General features: G+C 35.5%; 1 long non-coding RNA gene across 1 annotated transcript; it reads left to right on the forward strand.

The window, feature by feature from the left end:
- The first annotated feature begins 1,045 nt into the window (after positions 1-1,045).
- On the forward strand, positions 1,046-27,245 carry LOC310639446. Its single transcript, XR_014492314.1, has 5 exons — positions 1,046-1,106; positions 4,292-4,376; positions 12,284-12,398; positions 19,043-19,104; positions 27,155-27,245. It is a non-coding gene; the product is annotated as an uncharacterized lncRNA (long non-coding RNA).

A 27,245-nucleotide genomic window follows, 5' to 3' on the forward strand; every position in this document is an offset into this window, starting at 1 on the left:
AGACTGGGCACCAATTCTTATTAAATGTTGACAGACAGCATTCCAATAGGCCCCAGCATTAATCCTATGTTGAAAACTCTAGTATTGCTGTCTCGTTGCTATACCACACAATTTATTGCAAAAATATTTTAAAAGATAAAATGTTGGAAATGCAGCAATACTGAATTCTTAATATATTCTGCATATCAAATGGTGAAATCTTGAACTCTTATTTGCAACTGGTGGCTGCTTGTTGCATCTGATAGAATGTCAAGATCAAGTGAAGTACGAATACCACTTTACAATGTTTTGGTAAGGCCACACCTGGAATACTGCATCCAGTTTTGGTCACCACGATGTAAAAAAGATGTTGAGACTCTAGAAAGGGTACAGAGAAGAGCAACAAAGATGATTAGGGGGCTGGAGGCTAAAACATATAGGGAACGGTTGCTGGAATTGGGTATGTGTAGTTTAATGAAGAGAAGGGTGAGGGGTGACATGATAGCAGTGTTCCAATATCTCAGGGGCTGCCACAAAGAAGAGGGAGTCAAGCTATTCTCCAAAGCACCTTAAAGCAGGACAAGAAGCAACGGATGGAAACTAGTCAAGGAGAGAAGCAACCTAGAACTAAGGAGAAACTTCCTGACAGTTAGAACAATTAACCAGTGGAACAACCTGCCTCCAGAGGTGTTGAATGCTCCAACACTGGAGGTTTTTAAGAAGAGACTGGACAGCCATTTGCCTGAAATGGTATAAGGTTTCCTGCCTGAGCAGGGGGTTGGACTAGATGACCTCCAAGGTCCCTTCCAACTTTATTATTATTGTTGTTGTTATTATTATTATTATTATTATTATTATTATTATTATTGTTGTTGTTGTTGTTGTTGTTGTTGTTGTTGTTGTTGTTGTTGTTGTTGTTGTTGTTTTCAACCAGAAGGTGTCCAATTAAATGAAATTTCAACTAATACAATTTCCTTAGCTTAATGAGGCTTTTTTTGTGGAATATGGCTCCCACTTAGGTTTTTGATTTGGCCAAAGGTCATATTTCTTCATTTCTTTACCAGCAAAACAACTGAAATCGCTGAAGATGTGGATGAGCCTTTATCTAAAAAGAACTTGACACATTGGTAAGTCTGATAAATGTTAGAAGCAGATGTGAAAAGACAATTAGATAATAAAAAAATATTTCTTCACTTGTAATTTTTTCTTTTAATCAAGAATAAAAATTGTGCATGCCAGTACGCATTATTTTAAAGAAAAAGCTTTTCAATTATAGTAATTTAGAAATAAATATAAGTACATTAGAGCAAGCTAAGGCTTCCATAAATTAGTTTTCTTTCCCTGCAGTGACCACAAGCAGGATGTAACCCCCAAAACACCCTTTTGCTAGTGTTTTCTAGCAAGTAGAGTTAAGGGGCATATATAGGTTATATAGTAATAATCACTACTCTTGATAGCTTTATTCTCTTGATCTTCAATGAAAGCTACCCCAGTTAGTGAGCATTGCTTTATTTTGTTATAATACATTCTGCACTATCTTTTACTTTACTTTAATTTTATTAAATTTGTATACCGCCCTTCTCCCGAAGGTTAACAGGGCATATATAAATAACAATACAAAAATTAAAAAGGAATTAAACAAATGCCCAATTAAAAATTACAATAACAATAAAAGCAATAAAAGACCTATTAAAAACCCTAACGTTCCCCATCAGGCAAGACCAGCTAGTTCAAATAAGTGGGTCTTCAGCCCGCGCCGGAAGGAGCGAAGGTCCGATGCCATCGTGAATATCCATTCCCTTTCAATCAATATCTTCAGGTTCTAATATGAAAAAGATAGAAAAACATTTTATCCACTTTTTTTCTTAATCATTATTTTTTTTACATGAAACAGTTCCAACATTTTTTCTCTACTCCTTTTGGAAATATATTCTTTCAAAGCTTATTTTTATCTCATGCTTTACAGAAAGTTTAAGAACAGACATATATTATTTTATTAGTCTATATTATTTTATCTAAAATAAATATCTAAATATTTTATCTAAATAAATATCTAAAATCTAAATATTTTATCTAAAATAAATATCTAAAATCTACAGTCTATATTATTTTATCTAAATGACAAAACATGAAGGGTTTTTTTTTGCTTTTTTCCAGGCGGTAGAGTGAAGTGTCTTTCATTTGGTTATTGTCTCGACAAGTTTCATATTTTTCAAGTGAAGGGTTGAGCTGTTTCTTTTCCTGTGGTCTGTGATCATAAAAAGTCAATAAAGTCAACTTCAATTTGGTTGTCATGCCTAAAGCCTTCGTTTGCCCTACTGAGCTGTGGCTTGCAAAGAGAAGGGTGCACAATTTGGTTGTGGGAACCTGCCAGATTAGGGGGAACTTTGAGGCCCCTTCAAATGAAAGGGCTAGAGGTTTGGAAGAAAAAGAACATGAAGTTTTAAGAGGAACATACCAAAGTAAAAGTTAGGGAAATATTCTTAAAAGTTACATAATGGAAAAACCTAATTTTGATTGTTAGCCAGCTACTCAAAAGAGTAAATAAAGTAAGCAAAATATTTTTTTCTAGAGATCAGTCTGTTTAGAAAGCTTTTGACATTGAATATAACCAGTGAATAGATTAATATGACCCAGTGGTCTATTCTCTACATGTGATTTCTACATGTATTGTTTTACCATAAAGATAAGAATTGAAGACATAGGATATAATGTTCTGTGTTCTTCCTTTCTAATTGTCATGGAAGGAAAGACTGCATTTGTCATATATGAAATAATGTGTTTAATCAAAGCAAAATACTGTGTAGTCTAACTGTTTTCTACAGTGATTAGTCATTATCCATAACCAGGATATGGACATCTTACTACAGATGGGTAATATGCTGTCATTTGGTTGCTAGCGGACAAATTGAAATAAGTATATTTCACAAGCATAGAGTTGTCAATAGTATGTCACATATCAAAAGGTAGTTATGTACTTTTCAAAGACTAAAGTGGCTTGACACAAAATTGACTAATTCCCAATTACCTATCAACACTAAAGCATGCTGTGTTCCTCAAGGCAATGAAATTGTGCCCTTTTAACACAAATGATGATTTATCAACCATAGGATGATCAAGCCACATTATTGCTTAATGTGATATGCAAACCCAGCCAAATTCACTTCTTAAAAATTCCATCCTATCACAAATGCATTTCCCAATTCTGAAGTATAGTTGAAAACTCTAAATTTATGAACCTTAGGTCATAGCTGCATAACTCTTCAGATATTTCAATCTCAAAATACATAGTACAATGTAGTAACCAAAGAAAAGCAACTTTAGTTTCTGATAGTAGCTTGCTAAGAAGTATTTTTTTCTAAAAACAGCAAGCAATTTGATTTAAAGTGCAACTATAGGTATATACCATTTTAAAGACTTCAGAATATATTTTTCATAGACATTGGCATTAAATGTAAGTAATTAGACTTAAGTATGTATTTTTAACTACATTCAAGCAGGAAAACAGCTCCAGTATGGTGATATGATACAAGACAATTGGGTGACTTCATGAACATTTAAAGTAATTTAAGGAATAGAGATTTTTGGATATTTTGATCTACTTTGAAAAGAGCAAATTAGTACTGGCACCTATAACTGCCATTCTTAATGAAATCCATATGCTGTAAATGAGGAAATTTGCCATAAACAGTACTAGCCTGAAGAGAATGTATTGCTAGATAGCAACTATGGTAAACACTATATACAGTATTTTAAATGTGCAAAGATGGGAGATAATTTTCACAGTCTGGAAGAAAAGCCAGTGGTCTGAAGATTCATGAGCTCCTGATGTGTATGATATACAGATTTCAGTTCACTAGATTGCCTCCTTTCTTGCACATTGGAATAAAATTTCTTCTGAAGGAATGGAACTTTCATCAGTGCTGAATGAAATTGCAAGTTCAAACTATAGTTTCCTGAGTACTGAAGTTATTGAATAAACTCAAACATCTGTGCCATTCCAGACACTAGTTGGGCTCATGCATCTTAATGCTTCATACAATAAACTTCTGTATTTCCCTGGTAGGAAGAAAACGTCCTCCTCATCTGATATTTAGTAGTACACAGGGTCTTGTTAGATTCACTGATAAGTTGTCAGAACCAAACCAAAACAAAACAATGGTCAGGAGAAGCAAATGGCTCAGATTTCCCTTTGGTAAATTGCAGATAAACCCAAGGATTAGCCTGAAAATTGATGGTATTTGGCAGAAATATAGTACCAGGTGGGTTTTAATTCTTAACAAGCTTTTCCTCTATATCTTTCTCTGTGCAGATGCTTTTTCCTGTTCCCTACTTTTATCCACCATTGCTCTCCATCTCCTTCCTTCCATGTTGGAAAAAGGGAGAGAAATATATGGGTATGTACTTTTTAGTGTTTCTGTGAGGGAGTAGCTTGTATGAATGCAGATGAGGATCAATTAATTTTGCAAATGGGATGCCTTGTTTTATAGGCAATTAATTTAATTACTAGTTATAAATTTATTTTTTTCCTGGCTTTGTCATTTTTGGAATGTGGCTTTTGAAAGGTTTATATAGAGCCATAACTGTCTGCTTATATATTATGCAAATATGTCACACACGTATTCTCACACTTGGGGAAAATCTCTGGATAGTTTCAGTTAAAGTTGGTAATTATAACTTTGTTAAAGTTATGGAGCTGTTAACTATTCATTGAAAAGAAAGCTGACTTTATGATATAAATACATGAATAAAACATTTTAACAAACATGGAACTAAGCTGAGTATATTTTGGAAAATCAATACAAAAATTATTTGAAAGTACAATGGACTTTCTTAGTAATTATATTCCTTGATTTTAATTTCTGAAGTAATTAAATTTTATTACTGAAGAAAAAATGAACAGATTGGGTAAAAAACAATCTTTTAATGTACTAATGGTCTTCTGTACGCCTTCTTTGTCATTTTTACACTTACATATCCAACAGGATTTGAAAAGGAAAGTAAAAAAAAAAATAGATGGTACTTATTTCATAGAGGTCTCTGTGAAGATTCTGAAAAAGGATGTGCCTATTGGCTGTGTCCTGAAAGTGTGTATCTAGATAGTATGTGATCATAGGTAATTGTATATTAGAGCATCTGAAAAATGTAAGTGGTCATTCTTCCTCCATGATTTTCATGCATAAGACTGTTACATACAGTTTCATCCATGCTCATACATTACAGAGGTGGTTTAATCATCCGTAAGAAATTACTAGCTTCTCTGTTCGTGAAGCATGACATTTCAATTGCACAGCCAATAAAAGAATTACACAAGGAGAGCTGAAATGATTTACTGTATAGAAAGCCACAAGACCAAGGTTACCATGGTGAGCTTACCTTTCTGTGCAAACAAGGTCAAGTGAGGGTGACCCTTCAGTGGACAGCCTTCAGTTATAACATAGTAATATATTGCTCCAACAATGGTTTGTTGGTTTCCTTTTTAAATAAGTAAAAACATTTAACCATTTTTGGAAGTGAGGGAGGAAATCACAAGTCTGCATTTTCAGGGTCTGCCTATCAGCAAATAGAAAATCTGTACTCTATACTTCATTGCTTATGATGACGTAGCTTCCAAGGATATTTTTTATGATAATCAGAATTATTTATGGGCACTTAAATATATGTGTATACATAGGAGAAAGAATGAGGTTCTAATATATTGTCTTTCATAATACATTATAAAAGTTATTTCCATTTTACCTGGGACAAAGAGATCACTGATAATAATTTATGTGCAGATATGGCTAAAGAATCTGAGAGAAGGAAATAACTACAAATGTGATTAAAATATTTGAATAAAGCAGCAGAGAAGAAATAAAAGATTTTATCTAGTGCTTCTCTGAACAATATTACTGATGCAGAAAATGAAGGCTGTTCAAATGTCTCTTGAATTCCGTATACCATAGGAAAACAAAGTCCTTTGGGTTATGAATCTTGGGTTTAAGAAAAAGCCATCAAATATTTAAGATAAAAATGCAGTAACACATGCTTGCTGTCATGTGTAAATTTAGTGATTGTTATGACAAGGTTTTTAAAACATTCATTGCTGGATTATTTTTATGAAAATATTCATTAATTCAAACTGACATTCATATTGAGAACTACATTTCATACAGACAAAAATATCTGAGTGCATAAGAGATCATTGTTAAGTCAGGAAGGTAGGGGTAAAATATATAATAATCACTTTTAAATTATACATTATAAGCCATACATATTGGTGTATTGCTATATTATGTATTAAATGTAGTGGATAAATCAGGTTGTTATAATTCTGATGCGGCCAAAAGGTAAAAAAGATGACAAGCACAACTAGACATGTAGATGTTATCATACTGTATAATTCAATGAGTATTTGTTTTATGTTTATTACTGTACCTTCCGGTAATAAAGATTGCATTCATTTAGTATCTTGATTCCAAATGATAAATTCTTGAAAGAATATTTTTCTGGTAGTTATAGCAAAAATGTGAGTAATCTATTTATTTAATATCTTTACAAACAGCGTTCCAGTATAAGATTAGCCATGGAACCAAAAGCATTATTGATTTCACAAATAATTTTATAATATTGCTACATTGCAATGCTGAAATAGCTAATCTAATTCTTTTTTGTCATAAACTCTATGCATTTAAAGCAGTGCATGAACTTGCAAAAATATGATTGCAAACAATATTATTTGTTGCTCATATTGAAACTTCAAAAAATCCTTTTTGTATGGCATTCAGGATAAAGATACAGTAATGTTTTAAAATGGTAATCAGTAGATACACCTAGGTGCTGCAGCAAGAACTAAAGAACAGTATATATTTAAAACATATAAAACCTATAAGAGAGCCTCTTTGCTTCTGAACTGAAATGCGTGCAGAGCATGCAGTTCTCCTCTATTTATATAGATTCTAATTTATATGTACAAAGGTATTTTAGATATTGTGGTGGCCAGGAGACAGAAAAGGGTTTATTGAGAAAAGACAAAATCAAATAGTTCCTAGTGTGCATTAACTGTCAAAATTAGAGAGTTTGTTGTGCCTGGGCTGATGCTAGACTCAACCCAAAGAAGCTAAGTATATATAAGTTGATATGCCTGTAAAAAATCATAATCCTTGATATGGAAGTCCTGTGAAAAGATCTCCATAAGATTAAATGGAATAAGAAACAAAAGTAATGCCATTGTGGGAGTTTATTACAGGCATCCACCCAGGCAGAAGAAGTGAATTATTCCTTTTCAAATCAACCCACAAAGTTCAAGAGGGCAGGCTATAGTAGTAATGGGAGACTTCAATTACCCTGATATCAGCTGGAAAATTAACTCGGCTAGGAGGGAGAGGTAGAACAGATTTCTTATCTCTGCTGCTGACAATTTCATTTTTCAGAGATGGAAAAAGAAACAAGTGAATCAGCTCCTTGGCCTTAGTCCTTACCAACATAGAGGGATTGGTCAATGGATGGAAGTGTCAGACATTTTGAGGGAAACTGCTTATGTCATGTTGGAATTTAAAATACCTGAGGGTGATAAAATTGATAGAACTCAATTACATAATCTGCTGCTGGTGACAGGTGGGTTTCAAGTCTTAAAAGATAAGTCTTAAGTGGAATGGGCAATTCTGGGAAAAATGAAATATTGAACGGAAACACATAAATGATCCCATAATAAGGAAAATAGGGAAAAATCTGAAGACACCAATATAAATGAATAATGAGATAACAGAAAGCTATAGATAGATAGAAAGATAGATAGATAGATAGATAGATAGATAGATAGATAGATAGATAGATAGATAGATAGATAATGATAATGAGAACTGTTGGCCCAAAGCAGTAAGAACAAAGTCACAAAGGCTAACTTTCAGAGTGCAATGAGGCTAGATAAGAATATAAAATATAAGAAGGGTTCTTGAGGAGTTTGATTCTGTGACTCCGGAGGAAGTGGACAGGATCATGGGGAGGCTGAGCACCACCACATGTTTACTGGACCCGTGCCCTTCCTGGCTGGTTTATGCAGCCCGGGAGAGGACACGCAGCTGGTTCCAGGCAGTTATATCGGCTTCTTTGAGTGAGGGTATCTTCCCCGCCGTCTTGAAGGAGGCGGTGGTGAGGCCTCTCCTCAAGAAGCCTGCCCTGGACCCGGCTGTATTGAACAACTTTCGTCCTGTCTCCAACCTTCGCTTCCTTGCGAAGGTTGTTGAGAGTGTGGTGGCGCATCAGCTCCCTCTGGTCCTGGATGAAGCGGATTATCTAGACCCGTACCAATCGGGTTTCAGGCCCGGGCACAGCACGGAGACGGCATTGGTCGCGCTGGTGAATGATCTCTGGAGGGCTCGGGACAGGGGGCATTCCTCTGTCCTAGTCCTATTAGACCTCTCGGCGGCTTTCGATACCATCGACCATGGTATCTTGCTGCGGCGTCTCAGGGGATTGGGAGTGGGAGGCACAGTTTTACAGTGGTTCTCCTCCTATCTCTTGGGACGTTCGCAGTCGGTGTTGGCAGGGGGGCAGAGGTCGACCGCGAGGTCTCTCATTTGTGGAGTTCCTCAGGGGTCGGTCCTCTCGCCTCTCCTGTTCAACATCTACATGAAGCCGCTGGGTGAGATCATTCGTGGCTTTGGAGTTGGGTATCATCAGTATGCTGATGATACCCAACTTTTCTTTTCGACCCCAAACCACCCCAGTGATGCCCTCAACGTGATGTCCCGTTGCCTGGAGGCGGTTCGGGTCTGGATGGGGAGGAACAGACTCCAGCTCAACCCCGACAAGACTGAGTGGCTTTGCATACCTTCATCCCGGGTTTATTCGGACATTCCACCTCTGGCTATGGGGGGTGAACTATTACCCCCCGTAGATAGGGCTCGCAACTTGGGGGTCCTCCTAGATTCACGGCTCACCTTGGAAGACCATATAGGAGCTGTGACTAGGGGGGCCTTCGCACAGGTTCGCCTGGTGCGTCAGTTGCGGCCCTATCTGAGCCGGGATGATCTATGCACGGTCACTCATGCGCTCGTGTCCTCTCGTCTGGACTACTGCAACGCTCTCTACATGGGGTTGCCCTTGAGGACCACCCGGAAGCTCCAACTGGTACAGAATGCAGCCGCGAGAGTGGTGTTGGGAGTTTCCCGATACTCCCACGTTACGCCTCTGCTCCGCGACCTGCATTGGTTGCCGGTTGTCTTCCGGGTGAGATTCAAGGTACTGGTAACGGTGTTCAAAGCACTCCATGGCATGGGGCCGGAGTACCTCAGGGAACATCTGCTGCCGGCATCAAGCTCCCTGCGCCCTGTGCGTTCCCACAGAGAGGGCCTCCTCAGGGTGCCACCGATCAGAGAATGTCGATTGGTGGCCCCCAGGGGGAGATCCTTCTCTGTGGGCGCTCCGGAGCTGTGGAATCAGCTACCGGTAGAGCTCCGGATGGCGCCCGATCTTCGCTCCTTTCGTCGCGATCTTAAGACATTTCTGTTTGTACAAGCTGGCCTAGCCTGATGGGGATTGCTGGGGTTGTTTTATCTTTGGTCTTTTAATTTTTCTTGGGGTTTTTAGCACTGTATTTCCATTGTTTTTAACTAGGGCAATTGTTTAATCTTTTTTAATGTTTGTATTTGCTATTTTATTCTGCCCTGTGAACCGCCCTGAGTCCTCAGGGAGAAGGGCGGTATATAAATGTTATTAAATTAAATTAAATTAAATTAAAATATGTCCAAAAACTAAGAATCTAGGTGCTCATTAATTCATGATGGGGAAAAGAGCTTGTTGAAAGAAACTTTATTATTATTTTTGACATTTGTTACAAGCCTAAATTCTTTCTGAGCCTTAGCTTTTCTGACTTCATTTTTGCAGATTTGGGCAGTATGCTGGTATTGTACCTTAGTTATGTGTTTCTCTTCCTGGCTTTTATACTTGTCCTTGTTGTCTTTCAGTTTAATTAGAGTTCTTTATGCAGCTATGCAGTTTCTTTTGGGATCTCTTATTTTTCTTTTTTCAATGATATTGTGCTTGACTGGGCTTTTACAGTATAATGTCATTTTCTGAGTTTCCCAAGTTTCTTGGATTGTTTTTCCTTTGAGGATTTCCAGCCATGGAATCCTTCTCAAGCTCTCTCCAAATCTGTTGAAATCAGCTCTCTGAAAATCCAAGACACCAGTTTGTCTATGTTCTATTGTTTGTGCTTGCATTATGTTGAATTCCAATATTGCATAGTCACGCTCTCCCCAAATTCCTGTAACTTCAATCCCTTCTATCATTTCATCTTTCTTAATGTGAATTAAGTTTAGCATGGTCAACATCTTGTTCCCTCCACTACCTTTTGGGACACAAGGTTGTCTGTTAGGTTTGTCAGGAACCTGTTGGATCTTCCATTAGATGTAGAGTTTGTCTCCTACTTGGTGCCAGGGTTGTTAAAGATCCCCATTAGTATTATGATGTGCAAAATTTGTAAACCAATTTTAAAAGAGTGACATTTTTTATCATGGGAATTTTTTATTTATTTATTTTTGTTTGTTTACTTTCAGCTTCACTGACTATGTTATAGTTCCCACCTACTATGAAAAAAAAGTTATAGTTTGGCTTTCACTCTTAACATTTTCCACCCAATTCTTAGAAGAAGTATTGCTAGATATTGCTAAGATCAACATTTTATTTCATTGAACAATAATTTATCTAGATTTTTTTACTCAGTTACAAAATATTAAGACTTCCACAAGTATTGGATTACAGATTTCAGAACCCGTTCAGCAAACTAAATAAAATGAGAGACTGTAGTATGTCTCATAGTTCTATTGGTATTATATGGAAAAAAGCATTTTGCAAATCAATAGTATTAATATTTGTGTTCAGAATAAAGATAGTATGTCTGATAAAACCTGTAGGAATGGTACTTGAAAAAAGATTGGTTTTATCATGTAAAAACTTCTTGAATCCTGAATTTTGTATTTCATTGAACACATTAAGGTTAATAGACATATTTTATGTATTTCCTTTATTATTGTAATGATATGTGGAAATGAACTTGGGAGAAAAGAACTTTTAGACTTGCAAGATTCTGTTAATGTAACCTTACAATAAAATAGAATTACCTCAAAGTCATCATGTTTCCTGTATGGTCTACCTCATGTGGCTGACATTATTGTAAGTTTGAAAGTATTTCTCTATTCTGTCTCCTTTTACAACCTAAAAAACTAGGAAGGGTCTCTTCTGACCTCTTCCCCCACCCACATTCCTGTTGTGGGCTAAACTGTCTTTTATCTCATGGTTCCCTTGACTGCATCTCATTGCCTTGTCTCCCAAGGTCATTCCCACATACCATTATAATTGTGGAAAATGAACAATATTTAAATACAAGTCTTTGTCTATTCTTTACATCCTTTTGCAATAATGTTCCATTATTGGGTAAAAGCCAAACATATCACCTCATTTACCAGGGATCACTTTATTATATAATATTTATACAAATTAAAAACTGTTAATAGCCAAACATTGTAATTGATTAACCTCTCTGTGTTTACAGCTCACTTTAATTGCGTAAAATGCCATTTGTCAGTTTCATGTTCTATTGGCAATGTTATTGATTTATCTGATTTGGGCTTTGTCTTGTCTCTCGTACATAAAATTCACATATGCAGTTCAAATGGGAAATGACTCTATTGATTTCCTTAACTTGAGCCCAAATGCTAAAGATTTTTGGATAAGCTTTCTCATTACTTAAGCCAAAATCAATAAGAGAGAGCATCTTTTAATGAAAGAGCAGTTTGAGCAACGTACTTCAGAAATGGGGTCCTGTTCATTCTTTGCTTTACGAATCGATCGCCTCGGTTCCTTAAGTGAGGTCCAATTGGTTGACATTGTGGTTTGTCTTTGTGTGTAAACTTGCAGCTTCAGTAAAATGAAGACAAGCTGCAGAGATGGCAAGAAGGAAGTGTTTTTGCTGCAATAAAAAAATGATGAACTACTTGTCTAGGTACCACATTTTGAACTTCTGAGATTCAGCCATTTATAAAACTATTAAAGCCAACACTTATTTACTCTTTCTTTTTTTATCAACCAGATTCAGGATATAATTCTTGAAAACTTTTAAACTCCCTAGCCTTGTTTCTCTGTTAGTCTTAGCCTTATAAGCAATGCAAAATGTCTTTGGTACTGCTAATTTATAGCTTTTGCTATAACAAGTTACTGTTTTATATAGAGTTTTATGCCTTATAAGAATGTCATTATTGAAACTTGCTATTTTAATTAAGGCTCCCTTTTGCTGTTTACTTCAGGAATTTTGATTTATTTTCAGCATGAACAGATGGACAAGAAATATTAAAAGAAGAAGAAGAAGAGGAACTGAAGTCAGAGAGCAACAGAATAAAATTGGAATACTCTACATGTTATATGGGCAGGCCAAACGTCAGGTACTGTACTAAGATGTCATTAACTGCTTTGGAGTACATAAATTAAGCTGATTATGCCTCCACTTAATTAACTGAGAATGACCTATTGATGTATAGGTAGAGTAAGATAGAGACTACATGCTGCTCTGTTTTAAATTTAGAAGTTTTCAATTAGTTCTACTATTGACAGACAGTAATGAATGAAAAAGTTTTCTGTGTTCAGTATTCCTGCTTTTGAAGTTAGCAGGGCATTTCTAATGCCATATTCATTTTGATTTTTGCTTTTGCTTGTTTACTTCTTTTAAGTTTTAACCAATAACAAAGCTATAGTACATTCTGGATTATTTTAAAAATGCAAATTAATCTGTATTGATTGATTTAAGTGAAGACTTTTATTCAGCATGTATTTACGCTCTTTCAGTCATATTGTCTTTGAGAATTTAAGTAGCCAGCTATATGCAGGATTGCAGACTGTGCATTTTCAGTTGACATATAATCTTGGTCTAATGGTAGTAACGGTTTCATTAATAGTCCTGATTCATCATGTGGTCAAAATAACACTGCAAATCAGAATGTATTTGTGAGCAAGAGATAGCATTAAAAGTAAAATGTGATTTTTTTCTTTAAAAAAGGGACTGATTGGCAATATTGCCTTGCTCACAAAACATACTGTTTCCATTTAATAAGACCTTTTTGAATTAGGAAACAAAATATTTAGTCTTCTAAATACTAGATGAAAATCTGGCAGCTTGAAATGTGTTGAATTGTTTGATCCAAATGGATTCTAGATTTCTCTGTAATTTACACACCCTAACTGGTAAAGATGTCTGTCTTCTACCCTGGTATTGAACAAGATGTAAATACTGTGATCAGTATTTGAAAGTATTATTAAAATGTGGAGCAAATTTACTAATTTTTTATTATTTAAATTTCTTCAATATGAGTAACTGTTAAAAAGTACTTGTATTAAAGTTAACAAGGAAATTACTTCTCATCTCAAAGTAGTCATATATTTTACCAATGATGGTATATGCCAAATATACTTCACTGGTGAATGTTACAATTCTAAGATAAGTACAAGTAGTCCTTGACTTACAACCATTTGTATTTATGATGGTTGCAGCATTCCGCAGTCCTGGGATTGTCATTCACAGCCTTCCTAGGCAAAGTCAATGGAGGAAGCCAGGTTCACTTAATGACTGCATGACTCATTTAACAACTATAGTGATTTGCTTAACAACCATTGCAAAATGGTCAAAAAATGAGGAATTAATCACTTAAAAACAGAAAATTTGGGCTCAGTTGTGGTCATAAATATAAGACTACCTTTATCTGCTTGAAGGTTTGGATTATGGGGACATGGGATGGTAAGTAGTTCATAATTCAGAATGAATAAAATTTCATCAAAGAATGATAATATTTAAGCAATGGAAGTTTTCTTTCTTTCAAGTGTGATACCAAACTACACCTTCTTCAGTTGGCAAAAGTTTGCAAGTTGTTGGAATTAAGAATATTTTTTCTCTCTGGAACACTTCAGCACTACAAGTTGTGATGCTAAAAAGAATACAACTTGCTTCCATTATGTAATTAAAAATCAAAATATTAAAAGCTTAAACTTGCAGCTTTATCATTCTGAAATTTGTCAAGAAAAGGGAGATAGCACAGCAATCCTGTTTGCCAGTGTGTTCCTGGGTAAAATTCAAGGTACCGGCTGTCACCTTTGAAGGCCTTCATGACTTGGGACCAAGATCCACGAGGGACCATTTTCTTCCAGTTTTCAATTTGTCCAATCTAGTCTGGCAGGATAGGCATGCTCTGGATCATCAGCCAAGGAATGTTGGCTGGCAGACACCAGGTGATACATCTTCTTTTCCTCCAGAGATTAGGTTGGTCCCAAGCCTGCTGGTCTTTCAGAAAGACTTTAGGACCTGGATATATGTTGGGCTTAAGGTCCCAATTGGGTGAAAGACTCTTCATTTCCTGGTTATGCTAATACCATGGACTATAATGTACCTTGGCTACTATTTGTATTTAATTTCTTTTTTGTTTTAACTGTTTTTAATTATTGTTAGCCACCCAAAGTCACTGGTTTGAAATGGGCGGTGATAAACTGAATGAACAAACAAAATAGTTTTCAAAATAGTATTTACCAATTTTTGAAGTGTCAAGGGGAAAGTGCTATGACACATTTGTGGGCAAAAAGATAACCCCTAGCAATTAGATCTTTATAACACAAACTAAGATTGGCTTATTGGCTTATCAAGAAAAGAAAGTAACATGAGTATAAAGTATAAAAGTCCCAGAGTGGACATTTTAATGTTGCAATTATAAACATTATTTTAGCACATTCCAAGGTAGATGTTTCTTTGTACCTTATCCAAATTCCAATTCTCCTAGACCTAGACTTACTGCAAGGATGTCCATTTCTGTTGATAAATGATGTAGTAAAATCTAAGATATTCCAAATTGGTGCACTACACAATTTTAGCTATAATACATTAAAGGCATATCACACTCTGTGGATTTGATTACAGTATTTCTTGTGGTCGTCTTTATGAGCATTGTAAGAGAAGCAACAGTGAGAACTGGACACGGAACCACTGATTGGTTCAAAATTGGGAAAGGAGTCCGGCAAGGCTGTATACTGTCGCCTTGCCTATTTAACTTATATGCAGAGCACATCATGAGAAAGGCAGGGCTAGATGAATCAAAAGTTGGAATTAAGATTGCCGGAAGAAACATCAACAACCTAAGATATGCAGATGATACCACTCTAATGGCAGAAAGTGAAGAGGAACTAAAGAGCCTCTTGTTGCGAGTGAAGAAGGAGAGTGCAAAACTTGGGTTGAAACTAAACATTAAGAAAACCAAGATCATGGCATCTGGCCCTCTCAATTCCTGGCAAATAGATGGGGAAGAAATGGAGGTAGTGACAGATTTTATTTTCCTGGGCTCCAAGATCACTGCAGATGGGGACTGTAGCCAAGAAATTAAAAGACGCTTGCTCCTGGGGAGGAAAGCCATGGCAAATCTAGACAGCACACTAAAAAGCAGAGACATCACCCTGTCAACAAAAGTGCGTATAGTCAAGGCTATGGTCTTCCCAGTTGCAATGTATGGCAGTGAAAGCTGGACCATAAGAAAGGCTGAGCGCCAAAGAATTGAAGCCTTTGAACTATGGTGCTGGAGAAGACTCCTGCGAGTCCCTTGGACTGCAAGGCGTTCAAACCGGTCAGTCCTAGAGGAGATCAACCCTGACTGCTCTTTAGAAGGCCAGATCCTGAAGCTAAAACTCAAATACTTTGGCCATCTAATGAGAAGGAAGGACTCACTGGAGAAGAGCCTAATGCTGGGAAAGATTGAGGGCAATAGAAGAAGGGGACGACAGAGAATGAGGTGGCTGGATGGAGTCACTGAAGCAGTAGGCGTGAGCTTAAATGGACTCCAGAAGATGGTAGAGGACAGGAAGGCCTGGAGGAACATTGTCCATAGGGTCGCGATGGGTCGGACACGACTTCGCAACTAACAACAACAACAACAAGAGAAGCTTGGGTATTCTGCAAAATTTTTCATAGACAAAATAACTTAATAACTTTTAAACTTTAGTGGTAGAAGTAGTCATATCTCTACATGTGTCTCTGCCCCACTCCCTCCTGCATCCCTTCTTTGCTCTTTGGTGGTTCTTGTTTTGTTGCTCTGTTCCATTAAAGTGTCATACCATTCCATAATTTGAGAAACATGATAATTAAAACCTAATATTTCTGTTCACCTGAGTATTGCCATCAATCTTACAACAATATCAGAGGAAGCTATCAGATGATAAATGACATTGTTCTCCAGCATAATACCCTCAGAATTGAATAACAGATCCCATTATCCCCAGCCAGTACACCTAAAATTGAAAACCAGTTCACTATAACTAGGTTACAATGTTTGTAAAGCCCATTAATAGTATCATATTACAATATTATTAGGAACCAAACCACAGTGTAAAGTCATTCACTTTAAGGACCACAAAGCAATTTTTCCCAGTAATAAAAGACTGGACTGATGTCTGCTTCTCTTGATATAGGAAGAGTTTTTAACAGAGCAAATAATAAAAATGTAACAATCATTTTTTCTTATTTATTAGCAATAATGTAAAACCCAACAATTCTGGAAGATAATTTATTATAGATTCTATCATACATTCATTCATACATACATACAGTACATATATATATATATATACATTCATACACACACACACACACACACACACACACACACACAGAGTCATCCCTCAACTAAAGTAATATATAAAGGATGGCTAGAAGTTGGAAGAAACTAAGAATCAGATACCTAGTACAAAAATGAAAGCACTAAAAGCAAACAATAATAAATATAATATTCATTAATAAAATATCAATTGAGGAAAGTTATAAGGTGGTTCAGACTTCAGAAATTTCATTCTGCAATTGAGTTATGAGTTTCTTTCCCTTCCACATTTTAATGATTTATTAAATAATGTCATGCTGAATAGTTTGGCTTACTGTTAATAACTGACTCTGTGGCACGCTGTTGAGAACCCTATCCTAATCTTAATTTCAAAAGACATTCCAAGAAAACAGAACAAACCACTTGCTAAGAAAACTCCTTGGATTATATACGAAATCACTAGCACTTCAGTGTAACTCACATGCTTTACTTTACTTGATACTTGGATATAAAACTTCTAACAGTAATAGTAATAGACATCTTTTGGCACACAAGTGTTGTTCCTTGGAAAATTCCTTTCACTGTCTTCAATATCTTTCAAAGGGTAGAAAGGGACACAGAAAGTATTATCTTCTCTTGACTTGCTGCTGACCAACAAGGCAGGCTTAGTTAAGAGATTGGAACTAGCAGGAATAGTACTTTCAGAAATGCTAGACTTGAAAAAAAAACAGATTTGCATGAATTCAAAGTAGGATTGCATGGCTAAAGAAGCTAATTGGAAAAATAGCACAAGATAAATAGGTATTCCTCAATAGATAGATACTAAAACATAATTGCAAATTATTCCACGGAGAAGAAATAGTGATGGTGAGGGACAGCAAAAGGGCTGCAGCAAAAGTAATAAATGTGGCTTCAAATTCAGATGTTATTGAAAACAAAGAGGACCCATATGAGAAAGAGGACAATGTCACATAAGAAGAATATAGACCGGTAGACTAGATGTGTGGAACTGAAAGGGGGAATTCCGAATGAGCTAATGTTAGGAAAGTATGGTACAAATAATAGAAACAGCTTCTTTGGCTATGTTCAAAATGAAACAAGAAAGTGTAAAAGATGCTAAATAAAGAAGGGGAAATTTGAATGAGTAAAAAAAAAAGTCAATGCTACTCTGGCTCAGTGTGCTTCCACACTGAGGGCAGGATGATAAAACAAGATTGAAGTTTGAGATTCATAGTAACATGGTCTTTACTATGAATGAGTTTAAATCTCCAGAACGAAGTTACCGGTACTTTCATCCTAGAATACTAAACCAACTACCTGGTCTGCTCAAATTCTTCTGTATTATTTTTGAGAAATCCCCAATAATTAATGAAATGTAGCTGAATAGAGGAAAGCAAATGTTGTCTCTAACTTTATAAATGGCAGTGTGTGTGTGTGTGTGTGTGTGTGTGTGTGTGTTGATCTAACAAATACTTTGCAGAAAAATCACTTTGACACTGCAGAACAATCAGTCTGACACTGATACCAGGTAGGGTTTTAAAGATCTTATAGAGAACAATTTACAAGATCCAAACAGAAATGGAATAATTATAAGACGTCAGTATGGATTTGTGAAGAACAAACATTTGATTTATTTTATTTTTATCATGAAAATACTTAATATATTGTGGAAATGCTATAGATATACTGTAACTTTACAGAAGTGGTATAACAAATACTGACTTCTGTAAAGTATTTGATGAAGTACTCCATGATATATTATTAGCATAACAAATTTTTCCATTTTGAGCCTATTTTATATGAGGACTTCAAGCCTTGCATACATGTTTGAAAACACTGTTCTAAAGAAATATTCAAAAAACTAGTTTTCCAGACATTATATCACCTGCTGCCGGCGTCAACTTCCCTCCGCCCTGTGCGTTCCCACAGAGAGGGCCTCCTCAGGGTGCCACCGGTCAGAGAATGTCGGCTGGTGGCCCCCAGGGGGAGGGCCTTCTCTGTGGGCGCCCCGGCTTTATGGAATCAGCTGCCGGTTGAGCTCCGGATGGCACCTGACCTTCGCTCCTTCCGACGCGGTCTGAAGACCTATCTATTTGAACAAGCCGGCCTGGCCTGATGGGGGATGTGTTCGGGTTTTTATTGTGGATTTTTTATATTACTATCTATTGTTTTAGCTCAGGCTCCTATTTAATTCTTTTTTAATTTTTGTACTCTGTATTTTTATATGTGCCCTGTTCACCGCCCTGAGTCCTTCGGGAGAAGGGCGGTATACAAATATAATAATTAAATTAAATTAAATTAAATTAAATTAAATTAAATCATGTCCCACCTGATAACCATAATAGGAAATATATTAGAGAATTGAAACTTTTAAAAAGTTTGGTTAAAGATAACAAAGAAGGTATGTTTTGCCCCAAATCTTAATTAGTAATCTCTCTCCATTTTTATTTTTATTGTTTAATCCCTAGAACCATACAACTTAAATTCAGAAGCTTACATAAAAGAATGTTTCCTATGAAGTATCAACAAGGTATGAAAAAAATGGGTCATTTGAGCCACACCATGTATTGAACAGTCAAGTACTTCATTAGGGATAAAACATTGTTCAAAGGATCTCTCTTGGTAACATGCTGATAAAATAATTCCTATTTTAAAGAAAATAGTGATGGTTTGAAATATTTCAAATGAGGTCTATGCATTGGATTATGATATCATGTTAGGTAAGATCACAAGGAACAACAAGACCATTTCAGTTTCTTAAGCCAAATAGTTATGCTGAGAGTTTTAGCAAGCTAGAAAAACAAATGAGAAGTGAAGGAAAACTAACGTAATTGCCCAGACTAAAAAATGATGATAGGTTTTGCTAGTTGTAATGAGTGTGGACAATATTTGGAATAAAGGGTAAAAAAGACATTTCTTGACCAATAAATAGATCTGTCTGTACATCTGTCTAATAGAAGAAATCAAATCAGGAGAACTATGCAGGCACCATTTTTTAATTTAATTATTGTATGGAGGCACACAGACAATAGTAATCAAGTATTTTTGTTTCTGGCAGTTCTTTTAGTTTCCTCCTAGCTAGATTACCTCTATCCAGAACAAAATGAAAAAATAAAGGACGTAATGAGCCAAATTCTAGATAATGTCAAGTATAATGCACATGTGTAAAGAGGCAGCACATATAATCTGTTTCCCCTATTTCTATTACAAAGAATAGGAATAAGTAAGAATTATGCTATTTTAAGTGTCTGTGTGTACATGTATACACACACACAAACACACTTTGTCAGAGTACTTTCAAATATAACACCAGCACTATTTCAGCTCCCAATTTGAAATCAAGTTATGATTATCTCCCCTGCCACTTATCTCAAAACATTGAAAACTTCATTAGTCAAACAAATCTTCCTTCTGGCTGGTCTACAGATGGGGTGCAAAGTATTCCATTAATGCCCCCTCTTTACTTTTTAATTCATAGGTAAAGGTAAAGGTTCCCCTGCACATGCGTGCTAGTCGTTTCCGACTCTAGGGGCTGGTTCTCATCACTGTTTCAAAGCCGAAGAGCCAGCGCTTGTCCAAGGACGTCTCCCTGGTCATGTGGCCGGCATGACTAGACGCCAAAGGCACATGGAACGCTGTTACCTTCCCACCGTAGTGGTCCCTATTTTTCTACTTGCATTTTTATGTGTTTTCGAACTGCTAGGTTGGCAGAAGCTGGGACGAGTAACAGGTGCTCACTCTGTTACGCAGCACTCGAGATTCGACCTGCCAAACTGCCGACCTTCTGATTGACAAGCTCAGCGTCCTAACCCACTTAGCCACCGCAACCCTTACTTTAATCCATATTATGTGCATTTTAGAGATTTCCAAAGCAAAAGAATGCAGTTGCTAAGAGAGAGAGGTACAAATCTGTGAAAGTGTTATGTATATGAATTTATATTCTGTGCTAAAATTGTAGTATTTTGGCATTATATTAAGGCAGCTGAAGCTTTGGAGGGGGTTAGTTTAGGAACTATGAGTCAAGTAAAAAAATGTCCTGCATATAAACTTTGTGAGCCTCAGTATTGCACATGGAAAGATTGCCCTTTCAGCAATTGAAGACATACAACAGCTGAACAAGAAGTAAAGTGGATCAGCTACTGAACAATGGAATTAAATTCACACGGGTAAATCAATTTCTGGAGTACCAGAATACTCCATGAAGAAGTATTCACAGCTTTCACCTCTGCCAGTTGTCACCATATAAAATTTCCCATACCATTTAGGAACAGCTGGAATTGGGAGTAAAGATGTGAGATACAAGAAACAGCAGAACTTTAATAATCAAATTCAATCACATCACATGACATATCATGATGTATTGTGACTTTTTTTGCCTTGGCAGAGCCAGGGTGGGCATAGCCTTTTCATGATGCATTTGGCCCACAGGTCATCAGTTTGACACCCTTGATCTAGAACATATGCAGAAGTAAAATTTAAAAAGTTTATTTTAATATTATCCTTTTCTGGTTATCTTTAGCTCTTTCACCTTCACTAAATACCTGTTGATGAAATCAATTACTTAGTGGCTGAAGCTAGTAGCAAACTTTCTCAGCCAGATTGTGAATTCTTTGGTGAGTGGTAGTATCTTGTTACCTGGTTTAATTTCCTATTGGCCACTCTTTGATATAGGAGACTGGTTTTATACTGTTGGATTAGAAGATAGATGTAATAACTTTTGGATTACCTCTTGTGTGTTTTTACAAGTGTAAAATCCTGGTGGACAAGATAAAATCTCTTCCACAAGCTAATAGCTGTTTTGCCTCTGGAATAGAATCAAACTTTCTAAATGACTAAACAACTACAACACAATATCCCATTAGTTTTTAAGAGGTTAGCTCTAGAATGCAAGATTTCAGCATCTCCACTTTAAATTACATGTTAATATGTTACAGGGTTTGCTGTGGCAAACAACAATAAAGAAGGGATGCTGTAGGAAATTTTCATTTTGGTGATGTTTGCAGAACTATTCTGAGTTAGACACATTGGAGTCAATGCACGGTCTCCCCTTCTCCCTCTCCCCCCCCCCTGAACATATACATTTAAATCAGTGAAAAGTCTATACAGCTTTGAATTTATTCAATTATTTTTCTGCAGCTATCCACCAACCAAAATGCTAAGGATGAAGACTGCTTCTCCAAGCTATCATTATTGTAATTGGAATTAATTCTGCTGACTATTTGGTTAGGCCATCATATACTCTAGCAACCTTGACCAGGTCTAGCAGTAGCATATAATACTTTATTTTGCTTCAAGTCAAATAACTTTATATATGTATGTGTACACACACACACACAAACACAAACATAAAATTACTTGACTTGAAGCAAATAAAATATTATATGCTATTGCTAGACCTGGTCAAGGTTGTTAGAGTATATGATGGCCTAGCCAAATAGTCAGTAGAATTAATTCCAATTACAATAATGATAGCTTGGAGAAGCAGTCTTCATCCTTAGCATTTTGGTTGGTGGATAGTTGCACCAACACACACACATACACACACATAGACACACAAACAGACCCTAATCAATTTGTTTGAAAACGTACAAAGTTAAATGATAAATAAACAAACAAAAAAGATTGGAAAGAAGAAAAATCTCATAAAAAAAGTGAAAGGCAGAAAAGAACAGGAAAAGAAAAACAGAAAAAGAATTACTTTTCATTTTCTTTTGTACAAATACAAAAAAGTACAGCTGCAAATCAGGTATCTGTAGCCATTACGCTGGCATGTGGCTAAGCAGAACAGAGATTATCAGATTTGTTTGGGCCTGCTGAGCTTGCTCTGCATTTAGTAATTGCCCGGCTTTCTTTTTGTTTTTAAAAAGTAGGTATATCAGGATCAAATTCTTTTAATGTATCTGTCATATTTTCTGGCGTCACATTTTCAATGTCATAGATTATTCATGTTTATAGTCTGACTAAAAACTCCACTCTTTCAGCATAAAACTCTTAAGAAGCTTATGTCACTCCAATACTTGTTTTTATTCTTATTAAATATTCAGGCAGACGAAGGTCTGTTTCATTGGCACAAAACCAAGCTTTGACCATAAAATATCACCTATAAAATGTTTATGTTCCACATTCCATTCTATGTTTTAAGGCCTTCAGTCACTACCAAGGTTAATTTAGGTACCATTCAATCCTTATTCTTCCTGCTGAAGCCAGATGTTTCCAGATGGGAGTCATCTGCCTCAGGAAATCAGATGTGGACCTTTGGATATGTGAAAGAAACGCTTTAACCAGCTGCAGCTTCTTCATTATACCAGTCAGAGAGGGAGGGACCTTTTCAAAGCAGGTTCTTTGAGGAATAATGGATTTATAGGCTGTTGGGAAAGTGCCAAAGTGAGTAAAGCTAACATCTTCAAAATCACTTATTCCCAGGTTTTATACGGACACTGCTCTATCAGAGTGACTACATGTTTAAGCAATATTTGATTTTCTAAAGCACTAACTTTGAAGTTGGAGTAGATGGTCCAACTGACTTATTTTCTGATGTGTGCATGGAGGGGTATTGGCTATTGACTTTTTCTTCTTCTTATAGCCAAATCATGCTAAAGAGAGATGCTACACACACACACAAATACACACGCATGCACGCACGCGCGCGCACACACACACACACACACACACACACACACAGAGAGAGAGAGAGAGAGAGAGAGAGTTTTCTCACATTTAAATACAAATAAAAGCAAGAGCTTTTTTCCCAGATTGGAGAAAGATTTAAACTAAAAGTACAGTATCATTTTTGAAATATCATGGATGTTGCTTTTGATTTTTCTATGCCACAGTCTTTTGTCACTTTCACTTTGTGACTGAGCTGCATTAAAGCTTCAGGGCACTTCTTTTCAAGTTCTATGAAATGAGATTTAAGAGTCACAAAAGGCTCTGTGCCAGTGGGATTCTTCTGCAGTAGGCACTTTTTGATTGTCCACTGAAGACTGCCTAGCCTGCAGAACAATCAACAGAAGGTCTTCCAGCTGAGTATTTAAATCAACACTGAAGTCATACATGAGGAAAAAAAAGAATGATCTAATACAGGAAAAAGACATTAACCTTTCAATCAGTCTGCAGAACTCATCACATTTTGGGATATATTGATGTCTATTGAACTACCAACAACCTACATAGAAAATACACCTTTATTCTAATTGGGCTTAGAATAATCTGCAATTAAAATAATCTTCCTTAATTAAAATAATCAGGCTGTGATAATTATTTGCATCCATTCTGGTATTTTCCACATTTATAGTTATGATTGGCAATCTTGCAGCTTTCTTAATCAAATAAAATCCCAGTGGTTAAATAAGCTTATTCCCAGTTCTAAACTTTATATGCAGACCTCCCTGAAATTAAATGCTAGCTAAGAAGAAGACTTTATAGAATTGAATGTTAATAAGTAAATACCAATCAACCTATTTCAAATTTAAGCACTCTATACATTAATCTGTGAACTTGCAATTCTTTATTTAAATCTTTGCCCCCCCAAAAGTCATTTCCTTATTTTAAAATGTTTTCAGAAAACACACTTTTCTAATGTACTTATTTATTTCCTTTCTGAAATATGAAGGGTAAATATATTCCAATCTCTGCATTACTTTGAGATGCAGATCAAGTGAGAAACACACACTTTGAATATCCCTGCTTATTATTTAATTAATTGTCTTAAGTTTTAATTAAGAAATTAAATCATTAAAGTCTGTTAAAAACCATTCTAAAAAAAAGAATTATTTCTTTCTAAGAAATGATAAGCAGAAGTACCAGACATAATCATACAGTATATTTATCCATGTAGATGATTGCACCTTATAATCGTTTTTTGTATATGTTTATATATTAAAAACAATTGCTTCATTTATTTCCCAGTATAAAACAGCTGAATTTGGAAATGAAATAACTAAATTTTATTCTTTTGTTCTAGTCTATATAGAAGCAATGATTGCCTACCCTACTTTGTTAATTCACTCAGCTTTGTTAATTTCCCACAAATTGAATGTAGAATTCAATTGCACTTTTTAATTTTACTGAATACTACCTGTTATGGGCATGTGCATTAAATAAGGGTACCATTTTAGCTTATTCAGACATAGTTGTCAGATAAAACTCTTCTGCAGATAAAACTTTTCTGCAGCTATCTACGTCTGCCATAGACTTCTTCACTAATGCTATATTTGTATTAACAGCCATAGATGCAGATACTACATTACACCTTGCAAAAATTCAGTCTTTTATGATGACACAGGATGTTTTTGATGGATTTATAAATTTATGCAAAATATATTTGATAAATCTTGTATGACTTTTTCAATGATTGTGCAGCTTTTAAACTATTTAACTGACTCACCACATTTTACTACCACTGGTTAAAAAAATAGAACTTGCATTTCTGCAATAATATTTTTTGCAAAATTATTATTTTTAATAATTTCATTATTAAATTATTTTGCTATTATTATGATGGAAAACAGCTATATAACTTCTGCACTATAATAAAATCCAAATATTTTTCTAATGAACAATATTTCCAAATACGCTTTGTTTAAATTTTAACATCCTGTTTCTTGATTGTTGAATATATTTGATATATTTTTTCAGACCCATTTCCATTTAGCAACAAAAGTCACTTTTCTCTGTCTGCAAAGGTCATTTACTATCAGGTTTATTGTATATGCCCAATTTCATACTGCATAATAAATCTTCAGCAGCCCTGATATGTGACAGTGTTGAAGGTTCAGTCAGAGGTTGACTGTATCAATGTTTAATGGATGTCTCACTATAAAAAATTAGCACATGTTTTCAGTGAAAATAAATGTTCTTTATGCAATCTATTTTATGAGACATTTTTTTTAATATTGTTGCTTCTCTATTTTGTAGAATTGTTTTCCTTGTGGACTAGAACATTTTCGGAACTGTTATACAGAATGTCATAATTTACTATATTAAAAAAAATTAGGCTGGAATATTTTTTTTCAAAACTACCTAGAACTAATCAGTTTCAGTTGCTGATGGACTTAAAAATCAAATTCTGAGGAAGAATCATCATAGGTTTTCTTTTGCCTCATCTGTGCAGGAATCTAAGACTTCAGTGACAGTTTAGAAGCCATCTCAACCTTCCACAAATATAGACTGCCAATTTTCTGGAGTCCTCATTTTGTTATTGCTATAATACATTCAAGATTGGTAATGTTCCTGAATTGTCAAGACCAAGGCATTGTTCCTTACATCTTGTCAGAATCTAAGTCAAAACAGAGAGGTCAATTGCTTTTGGTCTCAGAACTATTAGTATTAGTATTATATGGTTTGTAATAGTATGACCCATCTTCAGAGGCCCCTGTGAGCAGCAAATGATGAGAGCAGAGTAGTGCTATGGGCCCATGCATCTTCCCATTTGTGTATGTGTTGTGAGGGCACAGTTTGCATCACCACACCAGTTTTTTTTTTTCATTTTGATGAAAACTTTCAATATACCTTTGCTTAGTAAGCATGGAAAACATAAATGTATTATGAATTTTTGGCAATTTTTGTCGTACTTTATAGCCTACATGGGGCAAACGTAGCAAGTGCCACAATCTTATTTATCAAAACAATAATACTGAATGTCTGAGTATATCTACTGGATTAACATTTGTCCCAACAGGTTAGGATTCTAAGAATCTCTGCATGGGAAAATAAGCTACCTAGTAGATTGAGTGCAGCAGGGATTAATTCTTGATTTATTGGTGGGATTCAAAAAATAAGATTGTTACTTAACTCTATTCAGTGTTTTATCTTAATTTCCCAAATTCATTAATATGTGAATTAACACATGACATAAACATATGAAAGATAAAATGTAAGCAAGGTAGAAATTTTAATGTATGTCTTTATAATCTTTGTAGTATAAATAACATATATATTTATAAAATTAATTACAGATTATACAACAGATGACAGGACCTATGGAAAATTAGGTTGATCTTAAATGGAAAACCATCAGGAAGTACCAGCTACATAATTTTTATCAGTAGACTGATCACTAGAAAAAACAATAATAAATAGTGTCTTCCAAAGAATCTAAAAGTACTCTTGTAATTAGCAAGAATTTAACTCAGTTCAAGGGAAACTTTAGTTAGTAGATGATTAATCAATTGCAATTTAACATTCTTCTGGCAGAAAGATGACAGTAAATGGTCCATGTTCCATTAGTGCAGTCGTCCTTACACATTTTGATCTAAGCTCTCTCTTCAGACATGTGAATGATGTCAGGACACACATGGAGAAAGTGAACAGTAAATGTCTTTAGAATAAAAATTGGGGGAATTCGATTAGAATTAAATTTATAAACTGAAGGATAAAGGAAACTGCTTTTCCAGCTTGGCATTTGTTAATCTCTTATGATGGTTGGTACTTTACAATGACTAACTTTAATTTTTTAAAAAGTATACAAAAACCTTTATCAGTTTTAGAGCATATGCCCTCAGATTTGCTGATTTTTAGAACCTATTTACTTAGTAGAAGTGCATCAGCTCTAAAGCTTGTTATTCTTTCCAATCCAACAGAATATTGGAAATAAAACGGAACACTGTCCCTCTCTGTACAATCATTCTGTGAACAGAAAGGGACCAAATCTGGTGTGGAAGAAGAAGCTGC

This window comes from Vipera ursinii (genome assembly GCF_947247035.1).
Source record: "Vipera ursinii genome assembly, chromosome: 3".
Classification (NCBI taxonomy): domain Eukaryota; kingdom Metazoa; phylum Chordata; class Lepidosauria; order Squamata; family Viperidae; genus Vipera; species Vipera ursinii.